Raw genomic sequence first — 23,216 nt, forward strand, 5'->3', positions numbered from 1 at the left:
GCCCTGATGTTTCTGTTTGATGAAAGCTGCTAAGCTGTACCTGAAAATCCCAGTTATGCCCAGATCCAGCCAATGCTACATTTTCAACTTGACCACGTTCTTCTAAACTATAAATTTTCCAACTTAGCTCACTGAAGAGTGACAGTGACGTATAGCTTCACATATGTGGTGAGTTGGTTTATGGGTCCTTGCACCTAACAGCACATGGCAGCTGTAATATTGGCAACGGGACCTGATGAGAAATCAGCCTGGTTCTGAAATCTAATATTCCTAATTATAACACAAACAAGGGCATTGGAAATAACAGCATTACCTCCTGAGAGAAGCAGGATGGCCGGGCAGCAGAGTGGGGGAGCCCAGGTTCAAGGCCGCAGTTCAGCGTTCTCAACCTCTGTGTTCCCATCAGCCACAGAAGAACGTCTAAAGAGATGCCCCTTCTTTTCTTTTCTTTCCTCATTTAATAAAAAAAAAAAATATATATATATATATATATATATATATATATATATATATATATATTCTCCTCGGTCAGGTGACACCACAAAGAGTTTTGTGCCTATTGCCTGCTCAACTTGTCCCAGGCAGCTTTCAACTTAGACTGCCCCTTCTCAACTCAAGAAGGACAGACATTGTTCCTAATGGACAACAAGCAGAGGCTCAGTTGGCCACCTGTGTGCTAAATGCTATGAGCTGAATAGCTTCAATTTATTGCCTATTCCCTGTGGGCCAGGCAATAGATGAAGTTGGGACACAGCCCATTTGCTCCTCATAAGCAACCTGTGATAAAGGTGTTATTGGCTGCATTTTATATGGGAAAGTTGAGGCTCAAAGAGATGAAAAGAGGTGATTTTGCCACCTAGGCAGGGGCAGGGCTGAGATTCAGTCCTGGTCTGCCTGGACACCAATGCTGCACCACACAGAGTCTGCCCTAAGTGAGAAGACACAACCACCACACACACACATGAAATAGTTAAACCCCAACTTAAGGGAGCAGAGGATTGAGGTACAGACCTGAATGGTCCTCCAAGAGAAAGCACGTGGGCAAGAGAAGGGCAGGGAGGCTTCCTGGTGGTGACCCCTAAAGGGCAGAAGGCCCATTTCTGGCCTTTTGTCACTTGACTTTGTCTGCAAGGCCAGAGTAAGCTATTCCCTCTGCCCCAGCCATCACAGTGCTCAGTAATTATTTGTCACGTTCGCTAACAAATGTAAGTGATGCCACCAATTGTTTTCTACTTCTCCACTAACATAGTGAGACCCAGCAACTGCCATCCAGGGCATAAACTGAGAAGTTCTTCTCCTGCATGCAGGCCTCTGGAGGGCCCACTGGCCTGCATCTTGTCTTCCAGGACTTAGCCCTGGGCCTCCAAAGCCAGCACACATTTCCCTGAAGCATCATGGAAGTGGCTGGCTTTGAATATTAAGTCCCCATCCTGGCCTGGCAATGAGTCCCTTACCTCCAATTAATCCCACCAACTCCCACTGAAGCCCCCACCGTCCAGCCCAAGGCTAAAAGTGAAAGAATTGGGAATGGAAGTTCAGTGCTGATGGATTCTGCCATTTCCAAGGCCACATCACTGACCTGAGGGCAGCTGCCATGTCTTTCTCTTGGTTCTTGGCTCTTCATCCATGTGGTATTGGTAGAAGGGCAGAGCTTTGAGCTCCTTCCTGTAAGAACCAACCAGCCTAGCCTGACCAGTCAGTGTCACAGTGGATAGAGCATCAGATTGGAATGAGGACGACAGGTTCAAAACCCCAAGGTTGCCAGCTTGAGTGTGGGCTCATCCAGCTTGAGTGTGGGCTCACCAGCTTGGATGCAGGGTCACTGGCTTGAGCATGAGATCATAGACATGACCCCATGGTCGCTGGCTTGAGCCCAAAGACTTCTGGCTTGAAGCCCAAGGTCACTGGCTTGAGGAAGGGGACACTTCTTCTGCTGTAGCACCCCCCCCCTTTGTCAAGGCACATAAGAGAAAGCAATCAACAAACAAGCAATCAACGAATAACTAAGGTGCCGCAAAGAAGAATTGATCTCATCTCTCTCCCTTCCTGTCTATCTGTCCCTACCTGTCCCTCTCTCTGACTCTGTCTCTGTCAAAAAAAAGAAAAAAAGTATCAACCAAAGACTTGGCCCTCCTGACCTTGGTGCTCACGTGCTCCCAGTAAGTAGGTGGCAGTCGATGAATATTCATTAGCAATAGGGAGGGTGGAAAGGGAAATTTAAATGAGTCTTGGAGGATTGTAAAATTATTTGTTGAAATGTTTCTAAGCATTTTCTGCTTAAGACCCATAAATTTCAGGGGCTGTGTGCGCTAACAGCTTTTATTTATGATGTTTTTATTTTTACATTGAATTTATGCTCAAGTTTTTAAAAAGGTAACAAGAGTAAAAATCGCCTTTTAAAAATGCTTTGAGATTCGTCGTAAGGGTAAGCCATTTCTGTCCATCTTTGCCACCACTTTGTTAAAACAAGGGCTCTGGGTGCTGACAGCTGAATAGCTAATTGGTATTGGAAGCCAGCCCACCAGGAGTCCTCTCTCCTAAGAAACATTTCCTCTTCTCTCCCAGCTCCCAGCCTCCAGTAAGACCTTTCTAATGGCTGCTGAGGGCAAGGAGGAAAGCCCGCCTTGGGTAAACTTTATGGGGCTAGATCTCACCCAGCTGCCACAGCCCAGAGATATTCCCAAGACCTGTAATTAAAATGCCTGCATTCGAACCAATACGCTCTGTTCCTTTGCCCAGGGGTTGCAAAGCTCCCTGCTAATGCTGAACACGAATTAATAAACCGCTGGGTCAGCCTTTCTTGTCCCATTACAATGTTATTGTCATGTTTATTTGTACAATTCCCTGTAGGACACTGGTTGGAATACCTAAAAAGTGAGTCAAGCTCGCTCCTTGGTTAGGCCTGGTGGGGGGTGAGGGGTGGGGTGCTTGCCCTGTCCCTGCAAAAGGCACACGTTTGTGCTCACAGCAACACCCCCCACCCCTAAGATAAACCGGAGTGTTCGCTCAAACTGCAATTACCTTCCATTCACACTACTGTAATGTGACTAGGTTGTTGCCACTGCTTCTGCTTCTGTTTCAAAGAATAATTCTATTATCTCAGATTACTAAAAAAAAAATAAAATAAAATAATAAAAGAAAATAAAAACTTACAGCATTTCCATGAATTAATTACAGTCTGAGGAGAAAACAAACACAAATGTCACCTATGACGTCGTTGTAAATCACATGAGCTTAATTGCCTGATACCAGAATTAAGTTTCCAAGCTTCCTCTCGCAGTGTCCCTCAGTTACTTCACTGCAGTCCCGGTGGTCTGCTGCCTGCTTCCGCACTCCTCTGCAGGAGACGTACTTCACCCAGAGGGATAGGAAAGTTGAATAAGGAAACAAAAAACAAAAGACACCTCTTTGGAGTATTTGACAAAATATGTTAGTGTTGAGTAATTAGAGGGGACCTGTGTCTTATGAAGATAACCTTGGTTCAGCGCCTGCGGTGGGTGAACGCAGGGGGAACTGTAGGCGGCGAGGGGGGCTGGCGGCCTTGGCTATGGCCCAGGTGAAGGGTGCAAACGGTGGTCTGCACAAGGGCAACAGGGAAGGGAGAAGGAAGGGAAATGCAGGAAACTCTTTTGGAAGTAGCATGATTAGGACTTGGTTTTCAGAAGACAGAATAAAGCAGAACAAGAAGATGTGGGGAAGGGTGCAAATGATGAGTCTGATTTGGGGAGTGTTGAGTTTAGGGTGTCTGTGGAATGTGTAGGTAGAGATGTCCATTTAAATGGTTGAAATTTCAGCCTGGAACTCGGGGAGCTAGCCACACAAGTCTTTGGGTACATAACCCCCTCACATAATCACCCACCCCCATTTTTGTCCATATGTTCTTCATCCATCCAGAAAATCTGGGGAGCTCCTTTCTGTGGCAGGCCCCAGGCTCACGTGGCTGGGGGAAGGGGCAGTTAACAAGCCTGGCCCATCCCTAGGCTGATCAGGCAGAGCCTTGGGGCATGAGCCTCTGCCCTGGCGGCTCACACACAACCTCGATGCCATTATTACCCTGTGAGGAACCCAAAGCCAAGGGCACTTGCTCTCGTGCCTCTCACTGGGGCCTTCCTTACATTGCTTGCCATTTGGGGACCCAGAATCCACTGGAAATTTTCAGTCAGGGGGCATTCGGTCATACGTGGGTAAAGAAAGCCACCAGAAAGCCCCCAAGAAAACCACTGAAGAGCCAAGGTGGCCGTTTTGTGCTCTTTATCAGTGCCTGTGACGTCAACCCAAACCGAGAAGCCGGAGTCAGACTCAATCACACCATCAGATATGAGTAAGGAGAGTGAGTTATATGTTAAAAGCAACATATTTTCAAACTTCATGCTCAAGCACCACATATCACCCATCCTCAAACTGGAGACTCTAGGCAAACTTCACAGGCTAATCGACAATGGCTTCAGTCTAAGGTTCAAGAATGCACGGGTTTTGTTCTAACCCTGTCACTGATCCTGAAGCACGACGTTTAACTTACAGTAACTCGGTCTCCTCGCAGGGAAGCGTGTTAACCACCTCATGGGGAAGCAATACAATGCATTGGAACGTCAGTTACAAAATTCAGGTCACAATAATTATTGTTCATTTTCAACAGGTTAGTCTCTCAAGAATTAGAGGAAAATTCCAGCTTGAAAAATTCAAGAAAATCTAATTAAAGGATAAAAATAAGATTAAGTTTCACTCAAATAGAATCTATTTCCTCAATACTTCCCCCTCCCAACTGCTGCACAAAGCATCTGAGAGGTCCTTGAGCACTGGGGGGCGGGGATCCCACTGGGAGAGGTCATGCGCAGAGGGAGTACTGTCAGGAAGCATAGCTCTGGGGTCTGAATTAATTCTACAGGTACAACACTCCTTGTTGAGTTTCATCATTTTATGGACTTCGTGAACTTGCACAATTTCAGTCACTAATTAAAAAGATTTGGCGATATCGCCTGACCAGGCAGTGGCGTCGTGGATAGAGCATCGGACTGCGATGCGGAAGGACCCAGGTTTGAGACCCTGAGGTCGCCAGCTTGAGCGCGTGCTCATCTGGCTTAGGCAAAAAGCTCACCAGCTTGGACCCAAGGTCGCTGGCTCGAGCAAGGGGTTACTCGGTCTGCTGAAGGCCCGGGGTCAAGGCACATATGAGAAAGCAATCAATGAACAACTAAGGTGTCGCCACGAAAAACTGATGATTGATGCTTCTCATCTCTCTCCGTTCCTGTCTGTCTGTCCCTATCTACCCCCTCTCTTTGCCTCTCTCTCTCTGTCCCTGTAAAAAAAAATAAATAAATAAAATAAAAGGATTTGGCCATATCAATCACCTCCTCTGCCTTGAGAGTTGAAAACTTTGTGAAGTACATTCCTTGGCCATGTGGAGTGGGTACAGCAGAAATGTGACTAACCTAAAATCCAAAGAAGTGTAGGTGTCTGCTAAGTCATAACAGACCAGTCTGAGGCACATTTACCCTTGATAGATGAAAGCTGTCAGATGAAATCTTAAGATAAGCACACAAGCTATGTACCACATTGTGTATCCCAGAATTCATATGTTGAAGGTTTAACCACTGATGTGACTGTATTTGGAGATAGGGGTTTCATAGAGGCAATTAAGGTTGAATGAGGTCATAGGGGTGGGGCCCTAATCTAACAGGAATCCTTCCAAGAGGAGGGAGAGACCAGGGATGGGAGCACACAGAGGAAAGGCCACGTAAGGACCCAGCCAGGTAACTGTTCACAAGCCAAGGAGACAGGCCTCAGGAAAAACCAAATAGCTTGGACTCCCAGCCTCCAGAACTGTTAGAAAATTTCCCCGTGTAAGCCATCCCACCTCTCGCATTTTCTAATGGCAGCCCCAGCGAACGAGTGCAGGCACTATGGACACATTTTCTCCTCTAGCACAGGAAGCAGATCACTGCTGTTTTGGTCCTGTAAATATGTAATAAAAAAAATACAACTTGTCTTATGAACTTGCTTTGCTTTATTACATTTTGTGCTTCTTTTTTGTATGACTTCTGAAGCAGCCTAGCCCTACTCCTCTGTAGTCCTGCGTGACTCATCCGTTACAGGGTTGAGGTTCCCGCCTCTCTCCGCCAGCTGAGGAGAGGGTCAGAGCACCAGTATCTGTGCTGGTTTGCAGCACTCTGTGTAAACTGCCCCAATCAAGAGCCATCCGCCAGAGGAAAACGTGTGTCTTCTTCAATCCCACTGAGGCGCCCATCACTGATTTTCTGTCCTCCAATGACACTTCAGGTCAAAGAGGCCAAAAAGATAAAACTGTTGTTCTCAAGATAAAACTGTTGTTATCCTGCTTCTGGGGGGCAGTTTGGACACAAATTCACAGAGCAGACAGCGCGTAAATGAAATTGATGGTGCCACACAACATCATCTAAATAAGCAGGGTCCAGAGGGGGACATGAAAATGTCCAACTGCCTTTGCGGCCATAAGACATGGACCTATCATAGCTCCTGTGATGTCATGTTGTATACATCACAGCTGAGCTCCTTGTCACCACTGAGCCAGACTTAACATTATCAAAACGGGGTGTCTAAGGACCCTGACTTCCAGGTCAGACGTTTTCTCACTAGAGGACCGAGCTTGCTGTGACATATAGTCCTGTGTGGGAGCCAGCAAGGACCCTAAAGTGCAGCTGCACAGCTGTGGGCAGCCCATGGCACTAACAGGAAACACGCGGCCAGCTGTGGGATGCTGGGGAACACCACACCAGTGAGGGCAGCTGGAACTCTGAAAGGGGTTCAAACTTCCCCAGAACTAGACTCACCAACAGGACATTCTCTAAAAGCTGCTCTGAAAGTTGAAGGACAAGTTTCTCAGGAGAAATTATGGGAAGTACTCAGAGGATCACAGTCCCCATGAACTGAGCAGTACCACCTAGAGTTTCCACTCCAAACCCTCAGACCAGTGACAGAGACAGCCTACAGCTCACAGGAGCACTTACCAAACTCAGATCCTTGGATACAACCTTTGTCATAGCTGTCTGGACACCGCCTATGATGGCTAATTTTATGTGGCATCTTGACAGGACCACAGAGTGTCCAGATACTGGGTCACACAGTATTCTGAGCGTGCCTGGGATGGTGTCTGGATGAGGTTAACATCTGAATCGACCGACTGAGCAAAGCAGATTGCCCTCCCTAACGTGGGTGGGGCCCATGCAATGTTATAGTTCAGTTATAAGATCACACTGATTTTTCTTACATGATGGTTGGGAGCAGGTTATATAGTATCTGTGAATTTCACTTCAGGTTGTAAACAGAGAGTTAAAAAAAAACATTTGTAATAAAAATGAGGGTTGAATCTAACAGGAGCAAGAGGCTACTTCTGTAAAAGAAGTTTGCTGTGGATCAAAAATGTCTTTCCAAATGGAAACACCAGGGAATCATTTCCTTTCTGGAACCTGCTGGCGCTGGGAAGAGCCCAGTGTGGCCGAGCCGAGCAGCTGGTGCTGGGGTCTGAAAGAGCTCTTTCTCTTCAGCCCTCGCAGGTGAGAAGACACGGAGACCCCACTGGCTTTTCAAAACTGAAGAAAGGACTCGGTGACTTCCTACAGCCACGTGACCCTGGACAAGTTGTTACATGTAGCCTCAGTCTAACTGTGCAATGGAAATAAAAAGAGCCCATCTTATACCGACTTCCTGTATGGATTAAATCTGATAAATACATAAAGCCCATTTAGTGCTTCCCTCAGCCTCCCTGAGCGTATGGTGCTCCATGAATGGGAATATGTATTTATTATCACTATACAGCACTCTACAGCTTACAGAGCTCCTTTGCACAGACCGTTTCCTCTAAAATTTATATACATTCTCCCAAGTAACCTTCCCAACAATCTCTGAAGTAGTATATCCTGTGACCTAATAAAGTAGGGGTAACAACAAAGAGTATGCACGCTCTTACCACTGTTTCTACCTGTGCTGACGTTGTTGTTCATTTCATCATTCATTCATTCGACAAGTATCTATGAAACACTTGCCACATTCCAGACACTGAACCTCAGCAGTGGAGACTGACAGGAATGCCACCCCCGGGGAGGAGAGGAGGTGCAGAGAGGCTCAGGGGGCCACCAGAGTCTCCCTGGGTCACACTGGTAGCCTTTAAAGTGCCTTTTGCCACTTGGAATCCATGCTGCTCCATTTATACTTAGTCTGTGCAGCTCGATGAACAAAAGTTCAGGGGAGGGAGAAGTTACTGGAGGAGGAAACGGCGGGAAGTTCTGGAGAGACAGATTGCCTCCTAACATTTGGAGCCTTCAACAATGGAAGGGCAGCCTCTTGGGGATGGAGGCGGGCTGTCTGCATCCTTCAAAGACTCTGGACAGGAATCTGAGGCTTGCCCTGGGAGAGCGCCTTCAAAACCCATTCAACCTACAAACCTGGGGCTCACTTAGAGACCATTTCTCGGTATAGGTTTTTGCTTTTAACTCTTCCCTTCAAATGTCAAACGTTTTAGCTTCAAGCTCATTGTTTTGGCTGGTATTTTAACCTCCTGGCTTCCACAGAGGTTGGGCTGCTGGCAAACAGCCTGGGACTCGCGTGGCTACATGGTCTTAGTGTCAAGTCCCCTCCCCTGTCCTAAGTTTGTATTCTCAGGGGTGAGAAAGAAAACCTTGGGAACTGATAAGCTACCAAGTACACAAGCAGAGCACAAAAAGTGTTGGCAAATGTGTGCCCTGCGTTTGCTTGGCTTTGTCCAGAAAGTCATGTGACTCACACTGTCCACTGTTTGAAATCTACAAGGACCAGCTAGGTCTTTAATCACAAGAAATTTTTTTTTCTTCAGGCATGAAAACGCCAAATATAGTCATGAAAACAGTGACCTAACCTGTGCCCAGAAGTGTATAAATATACATATATATAGAGAGAGAGACATATATTATTATACTTATATATATTATGCTTAAATATATATATAATATGTCATTTAAATATATATCATTAAATATATATATACTTCCAGTTTATTCCACATTACTCTGGCTTCAAGCCAATTGATAAGAGCCCAATTTTTCAGTGCTTGGCCTTAGCAGCGATTTGGGCTGATCCCGAGCAAACGTGTGCAAGACAAACTTTTCTGAATGCCCTTTCTCCTTACTCTGCTATTGGAGAACTGTTAGTTCTGTTATTTACTGGGTTCTTGGTAAACAACTTCTAAGAAAAAGGGAGCGCAACAGAAAGGAGAGACCAGTCCTCTCTACCACCACATATCACTGGCCCCACACATTGTCACATATGTCACACACCAACTTGAGTTTCTAACTCAATTTCCTGCAGAGTTTATACTCACCCGGTCTCATTAAGACAACACAGTTGTACAGCTTCTCACTGTGGAATCAATTAATCAATTCCACATAGGCACCAAAATAATCCCAACAGGCCATTTGTCCTCATTATCTATGTTAAGTATTTAATATTAATTATGCTACAAACATGTGAAACAAGAGCTGTATTTTCACACTGTGGGTAGTGACTTCAGACATTAGAACAAGACAGGGTTATTTTTTCACTGTCTCTGTTTTGTTTGTAATTTGTGCACCAAAATATAAAGCTATCTACAGCTTTCCACTTGAAGCATTTTTGCAAGTGAGCTGTTAAAGTGACATAATCAAACATGCTTGAGGATCTTTTGACATCTGAAAGAGAGAGTTCCTAATATAAGGAGAAATACACAGATGATTGGATTGACCCCCAAATCTCATGGCAAACTCCTTAGCACAAGCAACAATGACAACAGCATGAACTAATAACCACAGGTTTCTGAGAGCTGAATAAAGACAGAAATCTATTCTCACAGGAGTTCTTTACTGGTCAATGAGTTCAATGACATTTTTGAGTTATATTCTTTAGGATGAACAGCATATCTTAATTAGTAATTATTTGATTAAGCCTGATATCACCACAATTTCCCAATAGTGAGGGAACTAACTCCTGAAAGATTGTGAAGGAAAAAAAGTCAGCCTCTTTTTTTGGAAGGGCATAAAGAATGAGAATAATTCCTATTGGCTCATAACAGCTTAGAAATGGTTAGGCCCAAAAGAATTGTTTAAGTTACACAACCTCTAGATCCTGTCTTCAAAACAAAATATCTGGATGCCCCAGAATTAGCTTTCACCTGTGTTTTATCTTCAGTTTCCTCATTCCCCAAGGCCAGTTTCCCTCCAAACAGGACTGAACTCCTGGAGGCCAGCCGCACAGAGCCTCGAAGGCAGCATCCAACACAGACCCTCAGACACCGACCACTGTGAGTGTTAACATCAGTCTGACAAGAGGGCCTGGCTCCAGACACCAGGAAAAAACTCATTCCTTGGTGTTCGACTGAGGTTTTCTCAACAGAACAAATGATGTCCCAGGATGACTTGTGAACAAATGTGAAAGGGAAAACAAAAAATCTAAAATCTTTCCTTCAATCTGAAAGAAAATGACCCATAAAGACTATAAGGTTCTTAAAAAAAAAAAAAAAAAAAAAAACTATAAGGTAACAGCCATAGGCAACGGTTGGCTATTGCTGAATCCTTTCTGAACTAGACCAGGGTACAGGAGGGAGGGTACTGGTCAAGTCCTCATTCAGAAGGGAGATGGAACACTCTCTCTTCTCGGTGTTATCCCAGCACCTCCTTGTTCAGTGCCATTTTCTCCTGGCTGGACTGGGACCTAACCAGGGTGATTCATTGCTCTGCCCGGCTCAGTATTTGTTTCCAAGTTTAGTACCCATCTTCCTAAAAGGCTGCCTTAAAAGTAATCTTTAGGATTACTTCCAAATCATACATTTTGTTTTGAAAGAATGAGAGCTTTTGCTGGGTGACGATCAGCACAGAAAGAGAAAAGGGGCAAAGTCTTTTTGTTAACAAATATTCAGCTCCCAAAAGTTGAGTCCTCATCACAGGGCTAACTGGACATCACCACCTTTCAGAGCACACCATTGACACTGTTTCTCCCGGGCACGTTAATTTTCTCCAAACATCCAATGCCACTCCAGGGCTTCTGTATCATATGCCGTATGAAGAAGGTGAGGCCACTACTGTCCAGCCCAGCCCTGTCCTCAAAGGGCTGGCACCATTGGCTGGAGAGTAGTGGCCTCACCCTGAACTCAAAGGGGAGCACAGCCGTTCCTGAAAATCAGCAACACTGGGACCATGTGCCATTCACCCAGTCCGTAAATGCAGCTGCCAAAAAGAAGTGCATGTCTGCCTCCCACTAACAGAAAGGTAGGTAGAACGTGTCTGGGTTAGTGGGAGGGTGAAGGGCTCATGTGGTTTTGTGCCACCAGATTCTCTGTGAAACACAACTGGTCAAACAGTAACAACAGCAACCCCTGGGGAGCCGCGATGTGGATCTCAGAATACATTCCCTTTACTCCAGGGTGTCACATAGGCTCAGTGGAATGACTTTTTAGCTTAATATGAAGTGAGAACTGCCACAGGGAAAAGAAATTCCTTTCTGTTCTAAAACAGTACTCCACAAAGTAATCATTGCAAAAAGCAAGAGGTGTTTTATCTCCTCAGTGGTGGCGAAGTGCCTCTTCTGATTGAAAATTTTTTATTTATTTCAGAATGCACAAATCCTGCGGGCTGCTCATCTCTGTCCCACCCTCCTGAAGGCAGGGATGTTCTTAGCTGTCGTAACTGCTGGCTTAACCCAGCAGGAAGCTCTGCCACCAGCAGCCCAGCCCAGCCAGGTCTCTTGGCTGAGAGAAGCGGGAACCCACCAATGCTAAAATTTGAAAACCCAGAGGGAGAAGAGAGAGGCCTGGCTTCTGAAGAGTGATTTGCACCCATCACCACTTGCCTTGCAGACGCTGTGCATTGTGGCCAATTAGCAGCATCCCTTATCAGGATGTCCCTGAATGCCACCCACCAGTGAGTGACAGGCAACCCTGAAGACAGAATGAGAGAGAGAGAGAGAGAGAGAGAGAGAGAGAGAGAGAAAGTCTGAGACGGTTCATGGTGGAGCAGGTTGCACCAAAATGCCCAATGCTCCTGTACCTCTCCAGACATTAGTATGTGTAGGTCAGAATAAGCCAAATTTCAGACAGTCATGTGTCTGAAACGGCCCTTCTGCCTGCAGCGCCTCTGCTTCAAGTCTCAGCTCAAGCTTGACATCTGACGAACCACGGTGAGAGGGTGAGAGTTTGCAGAAATATTAAGGAATCAACATTTGCCAGAACTGAAATGGAGGTGAATGCACCAACTACAAAAACTACTTAGGACCTCGTGTTCTTGCAACCAAAGCCCTGGAACTTGGTATACGTGTATCAACAAATGCAGGATTTGCCACAGCAGCTTAGAGCGGAGATTCCAGCAGAGAGTGTGGCACTCTTGCCCATGCAAAGGTACGGGCTGTGGGGTAGAAAAGGAAAATAAAGAAAGAGAAGGCAGCAGATATAAATGCATCCAAACATTTGAGGCACTCTGTCAAACTCAGAAATTCTACCATGATCTAGGTGATCCTAATGGTGTGTTTAAACCACATTGGAAAAATGTCACAATAGATGTTTGAATAAAAATCCAGTAAGTTTGCCAAAAGACCAATTGTTTAAAATTGGCAGCATTCCAGAGAACTTACGAGGCTGCATACTGTCCAGGACTGAGAGAATTGCTAATTCCAGAGCAAGTTAATTATCGCCTTATTGATAAAAGGGTAATTTTTTAAAGCTTATGGTGTGGCTTTTGTAACTCATTAATTAAAATTTAGAGTAATTTATTAGACACACTGGTGGCTCCTATTACATTATATATGTACCAAACTATTTGAGTTTTCTCCCAGAGGCTGTTTTTAATCCCCTGGTCTCTCCTCACTTGTCTGCCTTTGAAGGCAACAAATATGTTAAAAACATGTAAAGCTCAAACTAACCTTTTGGGAAATCACAGCATTAAGAAGATGTCCAATGAAGCACTTAATCAAAACTCATTCTTAGAAGTGTCAAATTTGCCCACCAAAATGAAATCGTACATGTACTCACTGCAAATAGGATGGCTTTCACAAACTTCATCTCCAAAATGTTAGACCAGATTTCATGCTCTTTGATAATTAGATGGGAAGAGAGTCTTTCCTCATCTTTTTCCCTTCTCTCCCACACCATCCCCAAATAAAACCAGGAGGCTGGGCAAAGAGAAGCGGCAAGGATAAAACTGGAGTTTTATCTACAAAGGCAGTGTCGCCTGCTTTCTTCAGGACTCATGGATTGCAGAAAGCACCACCGGGCCACCTGGCGTGAGTGTGGTGCTGAGGCTTCCAGAGGCACAGGCTGGGGAGGACTGGAGTCTGTGGACCTCTGCCTCGGGCCCCAGGGGAGCCAGTTCCCAGCTGTGGCCCCCACCTCTGCCCACACCCAAAGCTGGCTCGACTCTGTTAAAGGTGAGAGTATGGCTGTGTGATGTGTCCTCCCAACATGCAAACTAAACAAACCTGCAAAACACTCTAAAATCTAACTCCCCAAGTGTTCAAAAAGGTTGTTTCTCTCTGAGCATTCCTTATTTTGATTTAAGGGAACTTCAGCCATGTGTTCTTTGAACTTGTTGAAGTATTTGAGATCCAAAACTGAGATTTAAAAAAAATAAAAGCCATCACTTTAGGAGAGCTTGAAAGCAATCTGATTTTCACATCATTTGACATATGAAACTTAAGCAATTTCTATCCTTGTATTTTGAGGCTTTGCTTGATTTTTTTTACTAAACATTTTTTAACATTTTAAAATGTCATTGCTCTTTTGAATTTTCAATTTAAAAAGTTCTTAAAGCAAGGCGACAGTCCTTCCGTTGGCTCTGTTTTGAGCAGCTGGTCTGCCTGTCCTACCCAATGCTCTGCGGGAGGGGAGCCCTGTGACCCCCGCCCCCGAAGCCGGGGAGCAGAAAGTGAAACTGCTTCTGCTGGTCTCACTTGCCTGCAAAACACACCACCAAAAGTGAGTCAATGACGGAAGGCAGCGTACTCTTGTTTCTCTCACTGTTTTCTATTATCGTTCATTTACTTTCTCCCCCTTTTTACAGCAAAATAAAAGTAATTTTAGTGGTGCAGAAAAGAAATGTGAACATGTGGAACATAGAAGAACTGGTTTTTTGTGGGATTTCCTCTTTTCTTATAATTCCACAAATCAAGAAGGCAGATAAATTTACCAAAATATTAGGGTCCATCCACAGGCCATTTAAAGAGCTAAAGAAAACACATTCCTATTTTTAAAAAACATCTGTCACAAATAAGTTTTCAAAGGTAAAGATTTTAAAGCAACCAAACAACTTCCCTACACCTGACGGCTCCATATTAACATCTTGAGTCCCCACGATCACTCCTGCTTTTCTAGGTGGTCTTCGCCCAGCTGCTTCTGCTCAAATACCTGCCTTTCTTTTTCAGCCTAGTGCTACCAGGCAACAACAACAAAGTGCTCCATGCAAGTACCTTGTCCCCAGTTAGTTTACTTTGCCACACTGTAATTTTCTTTAGTTATTTTTATGCTTTAACTCCAAATATTGTGTTGTGTTTTTAAAAAAAGAGAGAGAGAGAAAAGGAAAAAAAATCTTGGGAAAAAAAACTATGTCACTCACTCTTTAAAAATGGTTCCTCTGGTTGAAAAGGAAGAAAAACAGAGTAAACAAGCAACATCTCCATTCTGGAGCAGCTGGGTTTCTTTCCCAAGCCAGTGTCTGAGACAAACCAAAAAGCCACTTTCTCAAAGAGCTGCTACTTGTCTAACCCTCTTGAGTGCCACAGATACATAGAGACACCAGGAACCACCCACCTTTGCTCCTACCGCTGGTGGGAAGAACTTGGACTTAGTACTCAACTATCAGTCAAATGACTTACATGAAGCCGCACGGCTCTTTCATCCACCGTCCCCTCCTGCTCAGCAAGCACCTGGAGAGGGAGGCTTGTGCCACTAGGAGCGACTTGTGGGATTGGGTTTCTAGTCCCGCAGTGCCCCACCTGGGAAGGAGGTAACTCTGGGTTTTTGAATTTGGGAGAACTGCTTCTGACACTCCATAGTCTCCTGGGGTTTTTTTCCCTAAAACTAACCAGCACCAGCAACTAGCAATAAACAATATTCTCATCTATTGTGGAAAATTAGGGAACACCAGCACAAAGACATGAAAATATTCCATGTAGTATACAAAATAATATAACTCAGTTAAAAGAAAACACTCTTGCATATTCACAACACATCGATTTTAAAAATTAAATTTTAGGTACATATTTTTATCCCAGGACATACTGAATTTTTTTAATTAAAAAAAAAAGCAAAGCAAAATCATCATTAAAAAAAGCTAAGCAGTTATTTAAGTTTATGTTTGGGTGGGGGGAGACAACTTTCTACATATTTAAATGCAGAGTTAAAGAGTTGTGAACATGTATATATATAAACAAAATTTATAAACTATAGAATTCTATACTACATCTTCCCCTCTGAGAGCTGATTAAGAAATCAAACATTGTATTTTAATTAGAAGGAACTAAAGTTTACCTGCTGCCTTCAGTGGTTTTAGTACACAACATTCACACAGTTCCATAGAGAAAGGCATGCAACCCAGAAAAACTGAACCAGGTAACCTGTCATGCTGACAGTAGCAAGAGATGGATCCGTGTTCACGGCACACCCTCCGATGGTGTGTCTCCCTTACCTACAGCTTGCTCACCAGAGCCCTGATCAGGTTCTTTACCAAGCCAGGATTGTTGACTCAGAAGACAGAAGACTTTCGGTACATGCAAACCGAATGTTGCAAAAGCTAATCTTCCTCCCGTGTGTTAGTAGCTCCCAGTTAGTCTCCAGCAGCTCTGCTCTCCGGCTGCAAACATCTCATTAGACTAATGCATTCAGCACAGGCAGAAAACTCGATTTACCATAGCTACAGCAATGAATTTCCATTACGATGACAGCTTCAACCACATCATGTCCGGAAAACCAGCCAACCACTGGCTTTTAAAGAACACACACATTTTACATGCAGAAAACGAAGCGTGTGTGTGTGTGTGTGTGTGTGTGTGTGTGTGTGCGCGCGCGCGCGCGTGTGTTTCATGTTTCCTGCCTCTTAGCAGCCTAAGAAATGGGCAGCGTAGCTTTTTGCCGACATGAGCTGCAAGGTAATGACACTTCTGCTTCTTTGGTAGTTACGTCCTTGTAATAAACTGAATTATGTCACAATTGTCAGAAGGGGTGTTTCCAACATTTCGGTTTTCATTACCCCTCCTCTGTTGCCATAGAAACCAGACTGTAACATCATCTCTTTGTCCCAGTCCTGCAGCAGTGTGAGCTAGCACAGGGCTCACTAGATACTGGTGAGCTGAAGCAGTGAATGTTTGACTTTGGACAAATAAAGCAAAAAGAAATATTCTAATGTCACCATTGTTCAAGAGAGACTGTGCGTCTGCCAAAGGATTGTGCCCACACAGGTGAACGTACCATAGGCATACAGTGTGACTCAACAGCTGCATACAACACATGTGGTCAGTTCGTTAAAACAGCCCATTGACTTGGGCTCCAGATCTGTGTGCATAACTGCAGACGTGTTTCTAGACCCACGAACATGGCCAGGCCTGCACGGGTGCAACGCTCCTGACACAGGAAGAGGGCTGCTCTCCATTCTCCATGCTCCGTGGTGCTCTCTGGCAAACCGGTTCATACGAGAAAAGGAACTTTCCTTCTCCTGTTTTTTGTAAGGTGGAACAAGGCCCCCTACTGCCCATCTCATTCCCCCCATTATGGGGTATTATTCCCAAGTATTTCCTATAAGAAGAAACATTTATTTAACAAATAAATATGTAGTTACCCACAGGCTTACTCCTGGGGCTGAGCAACAAGCAAATTCAGCCAGGAGTAAACACCAGTCAGGACTAACTGAGGTTTAGGCCACAACATGGACAGTTACCGAGAGGGGAAAAAAATAAAATTACAACTTGAGGTTATTCTGAATACATAAGCAGAGTCACATTTGAAAGAATCAGAAATCTCAAATTATGACCATTGGAAAAAATTAAATTTTTTTAAGTCAAAGCATTGTATTTTTTGAGCAAGAAGTAAATTCATTATTTAGTTCATTTAATCATCTAATTTTATTGTTTTGTGCAGGAAAAGACAAGTTTGGTAGTTCTGTTCTTTTGGGGTTTTTTTGGTCATTGAATATAAGTAAATTTCATTCACTAAAAAAGGGTACGGTGAAAAGGGAGAGGAAGAGGAAAGAAACAGGACCCCGTGGATGGTTTTAATTTGGCCACAGTGTTGTGTGTATGCCAGGGGCCGCTCAACAAAGCACCTGGAATGGTCTCCGACACTAACCCAGTCTACACTGTAAAACACTTCTTCAGATAAAAAAATAAATATCCCTTAAATAATCAAAAATATTTCCCAAATCCTGTAAAAGAAGAAGGCTTGAGAGAATCTGTCTGAAAGAAAGGAGTTTTGGGTATTCCTCCCCAGCTTTGCAAGAATCTGCCCTCCTGATTCAGGGTGCCCACCTCCTCACCCCCTCGCATGTGCCCTGTGGCTGTGGCCTGTCCTAGGGCCCGGCGTGGCCAGCAGGCAGGCAGCATTGGCATCACAAGTCAACCACAAAATGAGGCTTAAAACAGAAATTAACTAAAGCTGGCTTGCTTAAAAAATAGATACAGGGGGTCCTTGGGTTATAACACAGTTCTGATCCTATGACAGTGATGTAACCCAAATTTTGGTGTAAGTCAAAACACACCCTAGCCTAACACAAATGGAACACTTGCACTTTTAAGAGTCCAAAATAGCGTAGGTAAGTGTGCTGAGAGGCCCAACTCCCTCACTCATACACCAAGTTACGGCGTGTTCTTCCACCACGGGCAACCCAACTAGTTCGCCCAGTAGTAAGTATGACACTAACGGTGTAAGCTGAAACATTCACATCTCAACTTTTTTTTTAAGTTTTTATGGGAGTGAGCATCGTAAACTTGAAACATTGTATGTAGAGACTGTCATAACCCAAGGACCCTCTGTAGATGATAGATAGATATTTATATTGGGATTTCTTTTTTTTAGATTTTATTTATTTATTTTACAGAGAGAGGAGGGTGAGGGGACGAGAAGTAGTTGCTTCACTCTAGGTGCTCATTGCTTGTCTTATGTGCCTTGACAGGGCAAGCCTGGGTTTCAAACCAGAGACCTCGGCGTTCCAGGTGGGTAATCTATCTACTGTTCCACCACAGGCCAGGCATGGGGATTTCTTTCTTTCTGTAACCAGGACAATAGGACTTAAAAAATTAAATCCATGTTTTTAAAAATCTTAAATGTTTTTAATTCCAAGAAAGAAAATTAAGTTAACCATGTGAGAGAAAAGATATTTGGTAGGATAGCTGCTTACAAGAAATGGGTCTGTTAAGAAAAAAAAGGGGTCCTTTTGAGCTGATGTGTCTATTTCTATGTCTTGTGTATCCCTGGACTATGATCAAGATATTTCGGTTGTGCTACGTTGTTAATTTTCTTTGGTCCTGCAGTTACATTTCTGTCTCAGGCCACAGGCAGCACGCTCTACTCTTTCCACACACATGCCACCGGGTTGGTGGTTAGTAAAAGGTGGCCAGTGGGAGCAAGCAGGTTCATTTGGGGGCATCCCAAAGGCCAACCTACTTAGAGGAGTCTCCACGGGAAGAGTAATCCTTCTGTCAGCTGCTGGTAAGAAGTTGTGGTTCCAACGCAAGCCTCAGGTGGAGAGGGCTGAGTTCTGGACCAGGCGGTCAGCGCTACTACAGAAACAACCCTTGTTGCCCTGGCCGGTTGGCTCAGCGGTAGAGCGTCGCCTGGCGTGCGGGGGACCCGGGTTCGATTCCCGGCCAGGGCACATAGGAAAAGCGCCCATTTGCTTCTCCACCTCCCCCCTCCTTTCTCTCTGTCTCTCTCTTCCCCTTCCGCAGCCAAGGCTCCATTTGAGCAAAGATGGCCCGGGCGCTGGGGATGGCTCCTTGGCCTCTGCCCCAGGCGCTAGAGTGGCTCTGGTCGTGGCAGAGCGACGCCCCAGAGGGGCAGAGCATCGCCCCTTGGTGGGCAGAGCGTCGCCCCTGGTGGGCGTGCCAGGTGGATCCCGGTGGGGCGCATGTGAGAGTCTGACTGTCTCTCCCCATTTCCAGCTTCAGAAAAATACAAAAAAAACCCCAACAACCCTTGTTATTATAACCTAGCTAGCGTTCACTGGGGAATTACAATGTACATATCCTATTTATATTTTTGCATTTATAACAATCCTGTAATATAAGTATGAGAACTACCATATCCATTTTACAGATAAGGAAACTGAGACTCAAGGGTGTTCAATAAGTTGCTGATGGTCACAAAGCTCAGAAGTACCAGTTACAGGGTTGACCCAAGCAGTCTGTCCCCAAAGGCACAGTAATTAATCATATGGCCAGATGGCCTCCTGGCATTGCTCCTTTTTCCAGCTCTGCCATTAACCCAATGACATTTATCAACTCACTATTCTTCTATAGTGGGGGATGGAAGTGGAACAGCAATTTTCAACCTTTTCCATCTCATGGCGCACAAACTAATTATTAAAATTCTACGGCATCCCCCAAAATTTTTTTTCCAATCTGACCAAAAAAAAAAAAAAAAAAAAGATTTAATTTTGATTCATTCACAACAGAGGTTCTTGTTGTGTTGGCAGTTGTTATTTTACATTTGACAATCGAAGGGGAAAGAGGCCAGTGCCCCTGACTAAATAGTCAGGTATTGCATGTTTTAAAAATTCTTGCAACACACCAGTGTGCCTCTTGCAGACACTGGTTGAAAATCACTGGAGTAGGGGACTAGAGCATCTTTGGTCACTTATGGTTCTGACACTCTACAGCAGCGGTTCTCAACCTGTGGGTCGCGACCCTGGTGGGGGTCGCGACCCATAGGTTGAGAACCGCTGCTCTACAGTGTGATGAATGGCTTTACCTGCTGGGCTGAAACAGACCAATGCTTTGCCTTGGAGGAGAACCCAACTGTGGTTGTGGCTATGGCCATGACTACTAGCAGGCAAAAAGCATCCTCTCTGCCAATAGACTAAGACCTGGCAGACTAGCGCTTTGGACAGTCCAGCTGGGGTGGCTGGGGGGAGAGAACATGGAAAAAGATCAGGGAAGTTTTAACGGCCAGGACTCCGTTGCTAAAGTTGCAAAGGAGACCAGTCTCCCACACTCGTGTGGCTTCCTGACTTTGCTTCCACATCATTCAACACAGATTTTTCTTTAAATGTTCTTGCAGCTTGAGAAGTTTCAGGGTTATGAGAGGCGTGAAGCTTAGAATCGGCATTTCGCCAAAGGGGAAACTCATCAGTCAGACAAGAGGGCAGAACAGAATAAGTGAATGCCAGGCCCATGGGCTCCCCCAACCTGCCACTTCTTCAACCCAAAGTCCTGCCTTCCATGGGACCAGAGCTTAGTTTAAACAACACAAGCAGGGCTCTTTCTGAATTAAATTCGAGACTGTTCTTTGTAGTGCAAATAAACAGGAAACAACACCAACATCCAGTAAGAAGAATTTACTTAGGTAAATGTATCTATTGTGTGTCCACACCATAGAACAAGGGTCCCCAAACTACAGCCCTTTAGGTCACATGCGGCCCCCTGAGGCCATTTATCTGCTGCCCCCCCCCCCGCCACACTTCCGGAAGGGGCACCTCTTTCAATGGTGGTCAGCAAAGCGCGGTGTTGCTCACATACAGTACTACTTCCAGTGACATGGGATGCACGCGTCACGGCTCCAGAAGCACGTTATATAACTTGTTACGGCTAGCAGTGACAAATATGGAACCAGACATTGACCATCTCATTAGCCAAAAGCAGGCTCATAGTTCCCATTGAAATACTGGTCAGTTTGTTGATTTACATTTACTTGTTTTTTCTTTTAAATATTGTATTTGTTCCCGTTTTGTTTTTTTACTTTAAGATATGTGCAGTGTGCATAGGGATTTGTTCATAGTTTTTTTTATAGTCCGGCCCTCCAACGGTCTGAGGGACAGTGAACTGGCCCCCTGTGTAAAAAGTTTGGGGACCCCTGCAATAGAATATACAATGTAACTACCAAAGATGTCATAGAAGACTATGGAATGATAGAAAAAAATGTTCTTAATATATACTTGCTAAAAAAAATTGCAGGTTAGAATCTTATTTTGAAAAAATAGCCCTAGCCAGATAGCTCAGTTGGTTAAGAGCTTCATCCCAAAGCACAGAGTTTGCCAATTTGATCCCTGGTCAGGGCGCATACAGGGACAGATCGATGTTTCTGTCTCTCGCTCTCTCTCTCTCTCTCCCTCTCTCTCTCTCCCTCTTCCTGCCTCTGTCACTAAAATCAATAAATTAAAAACATTTTTTTCAAAGAAAAAATATAGCCCTGGCTGGTTGGCTCAGAGGTAGAGCGTCGGCCTGGCGTGCGGGGGACCCAGGTTCGATTCCTGGCCAGGGCACATAGGAAAAGCGCCCATTTGCTTCCCCCCCCCCTTCTTCCTCTCTGTCTCTCTCTTCCCCTCCCGCAGCCGAGGCTCCATTGGAGCAAAGATGGCTCAGACGCTGGGGATGGCTCCTTGGCCTCTGCCCCAGGCGCTAGAGTGGCTCTGGTCCTGGCAGAACGACGCCCTGGAGGGGCAGAGCATCGCCCCCTGGTGGGCAGAGCATCCGCCCCTGGTGGGCGTGCCAGGTGGATCCCGGTCGGGTGCATGCGGGAATCTGTCTGACTGTCTCTCCCCGTTTCCAGCTTCAGAAAAATACAAAAAAAAAGAAAAAATATAATGACGTGTGAAGTATTAGAGATATGATCCCTTGGTGTTAAGACTATGAGTCATTTTTATCTTAATCTTTCTTTTTTATATTTTCTACAAAGGAGGACTTACTTTTTTATGATAGATAATGTGAATTAATTGATTGATTAGTAACATAATTTTTCCTTGTAACAGTTACAAACATTTGTTTATAATTCTCATAAATCTTATACTTACTTGTCATCAATGAAATAAAAATCGAACCTCTGCCCAGTGGCCGTAGGGTACATTCAGCCACAGCCTCTGCCAATGCTTCAAATTTGAAGACTGTCCCCAACTCACTCAAGTCATCCTGTTGTCTTCCACTCTGGGCTTCTCCATCACTTAATAGCTTTGAGCCCATTCAGGGTGCAAAATCAGGGAGGACTCCCTGACCTTCCCCACCTGAGGCTCCCATCATCTATGGGGTCCTCTCAGAGCTGATAACAGTCTTGTTTCAGTAAAGCCATGTGCTGAAGACACAGGTTGAGGTGTGTGTGTGTGTGTGTGTGTGTGTGTGTGTGTGTGTAGAGGGGTGGTGAAAATCACTCCTATCCAAGGAAAGGGTGACTCATTCAAGTTTTCCTGGGCCTAAACCATGGCTCCTTTCAGATGGGGCCTCCTTTCTTTGTGGCTCTGGGCCTGTGGCCCTGGCTGATATTCAGGGGTTGACTTAGTGGAAATATTTGTCTCAAAGTCTGGCAGTTTTGGTGGTAGCAAGTCCAGAGACCCTCGTTGCAGGGGCAGTGTTTGGTAACAGCAGGGGTCCCCAAACTTTTTACACAGGGGGCCAGTTCACTGTCCCTCAGACCGTTGGAGGGCCGGACTATAAAAAAAACTATGAACAAATCCCTATGCACACTGCACATATCTTATTTTAAAGTAGAAAAAACAAAACAGGAACAAATACAATATTTTAAATAAAGAACAAGTAAATTTAAATCAACAAACTGACCAGTATTTCAATGGGAACTATGGGACTGCTTTTGGCTAATGAGATGGTCAATGTGCTCCTCTCACTGATCACCCATGAAAGAGGTGCCCCTTCCGGAAGTGCAGTGGGGCCGGATAAATGGCCTCAGGGGGCCACATGCAACCCGCGGGCCATAGTTTGGGGACCCCTGGGTAACAGGATTAGTATGGTGAGGGCATGTACTGAACACCAGGACAGCTGAGGGGGACAACAAGAGGGACTTTTTTCTTTTATTTTTAACTTATATCCAGTTTTATGAAACCGTCAGGTTTGTTCTTTTAGACTTTATTTATTCATTTTTCAGAGAGAGAGGAGACAGAGAAGCATCAACTCCCATATGTGCCTTGACCGGGCAAGCCCAGTGTTTCAAACCAGCGACCTCAGCTTTCCAGGTCAAGGCTTTATCCACTGCGCCACCACAGGTCAGGCCAGGAGGGACTTTTTTCTTGGTCACTCAGCTGTAAACTCCAAGATGGCAGGGA

The 23,216-nt window shown here is 44.9% G+C and overlaps 1 protein-coding gene across 1 annotated transcript in view; it reads right to left on the reverse strand.

Moving 5' to 3' along the window:
• Positions 1-15,801, reverse strand: part of SCML4 (Scm polycomb group protein like 4) — a 117,050-nt gene extending 101,249 nt beyond the window's left edge. The window contains exon 1 of the mRNA XM_066247687.1: positions 15,651-15,801. The gene's annotated coding sequence lies outside the window, so the exon portion shown is untranslated. The remainder of the gene's footprint in view (positions 1-15,650) is intronic.
• Between the last annotated feature and the right edge of the window lie 7,415 nt (positions 15,802-23,216).

Source organism: Saccopteryx bilineata, chromosome 12 (assembly GCF_036850765.1).
Source record: "Saccopteryx bilineata isolate mSacBil1 chromosome 12, mSacBil1_pri_phased_curated, whole genome shotgun sequence".
NCBI classification, from domain to species: domain Eukaryota; kingdom Metazoa; phylum Chordata; class Mammalia; order Chiroptera; family Emballonuridae; genus Saccopteryx; species Saccopteryx bilineata.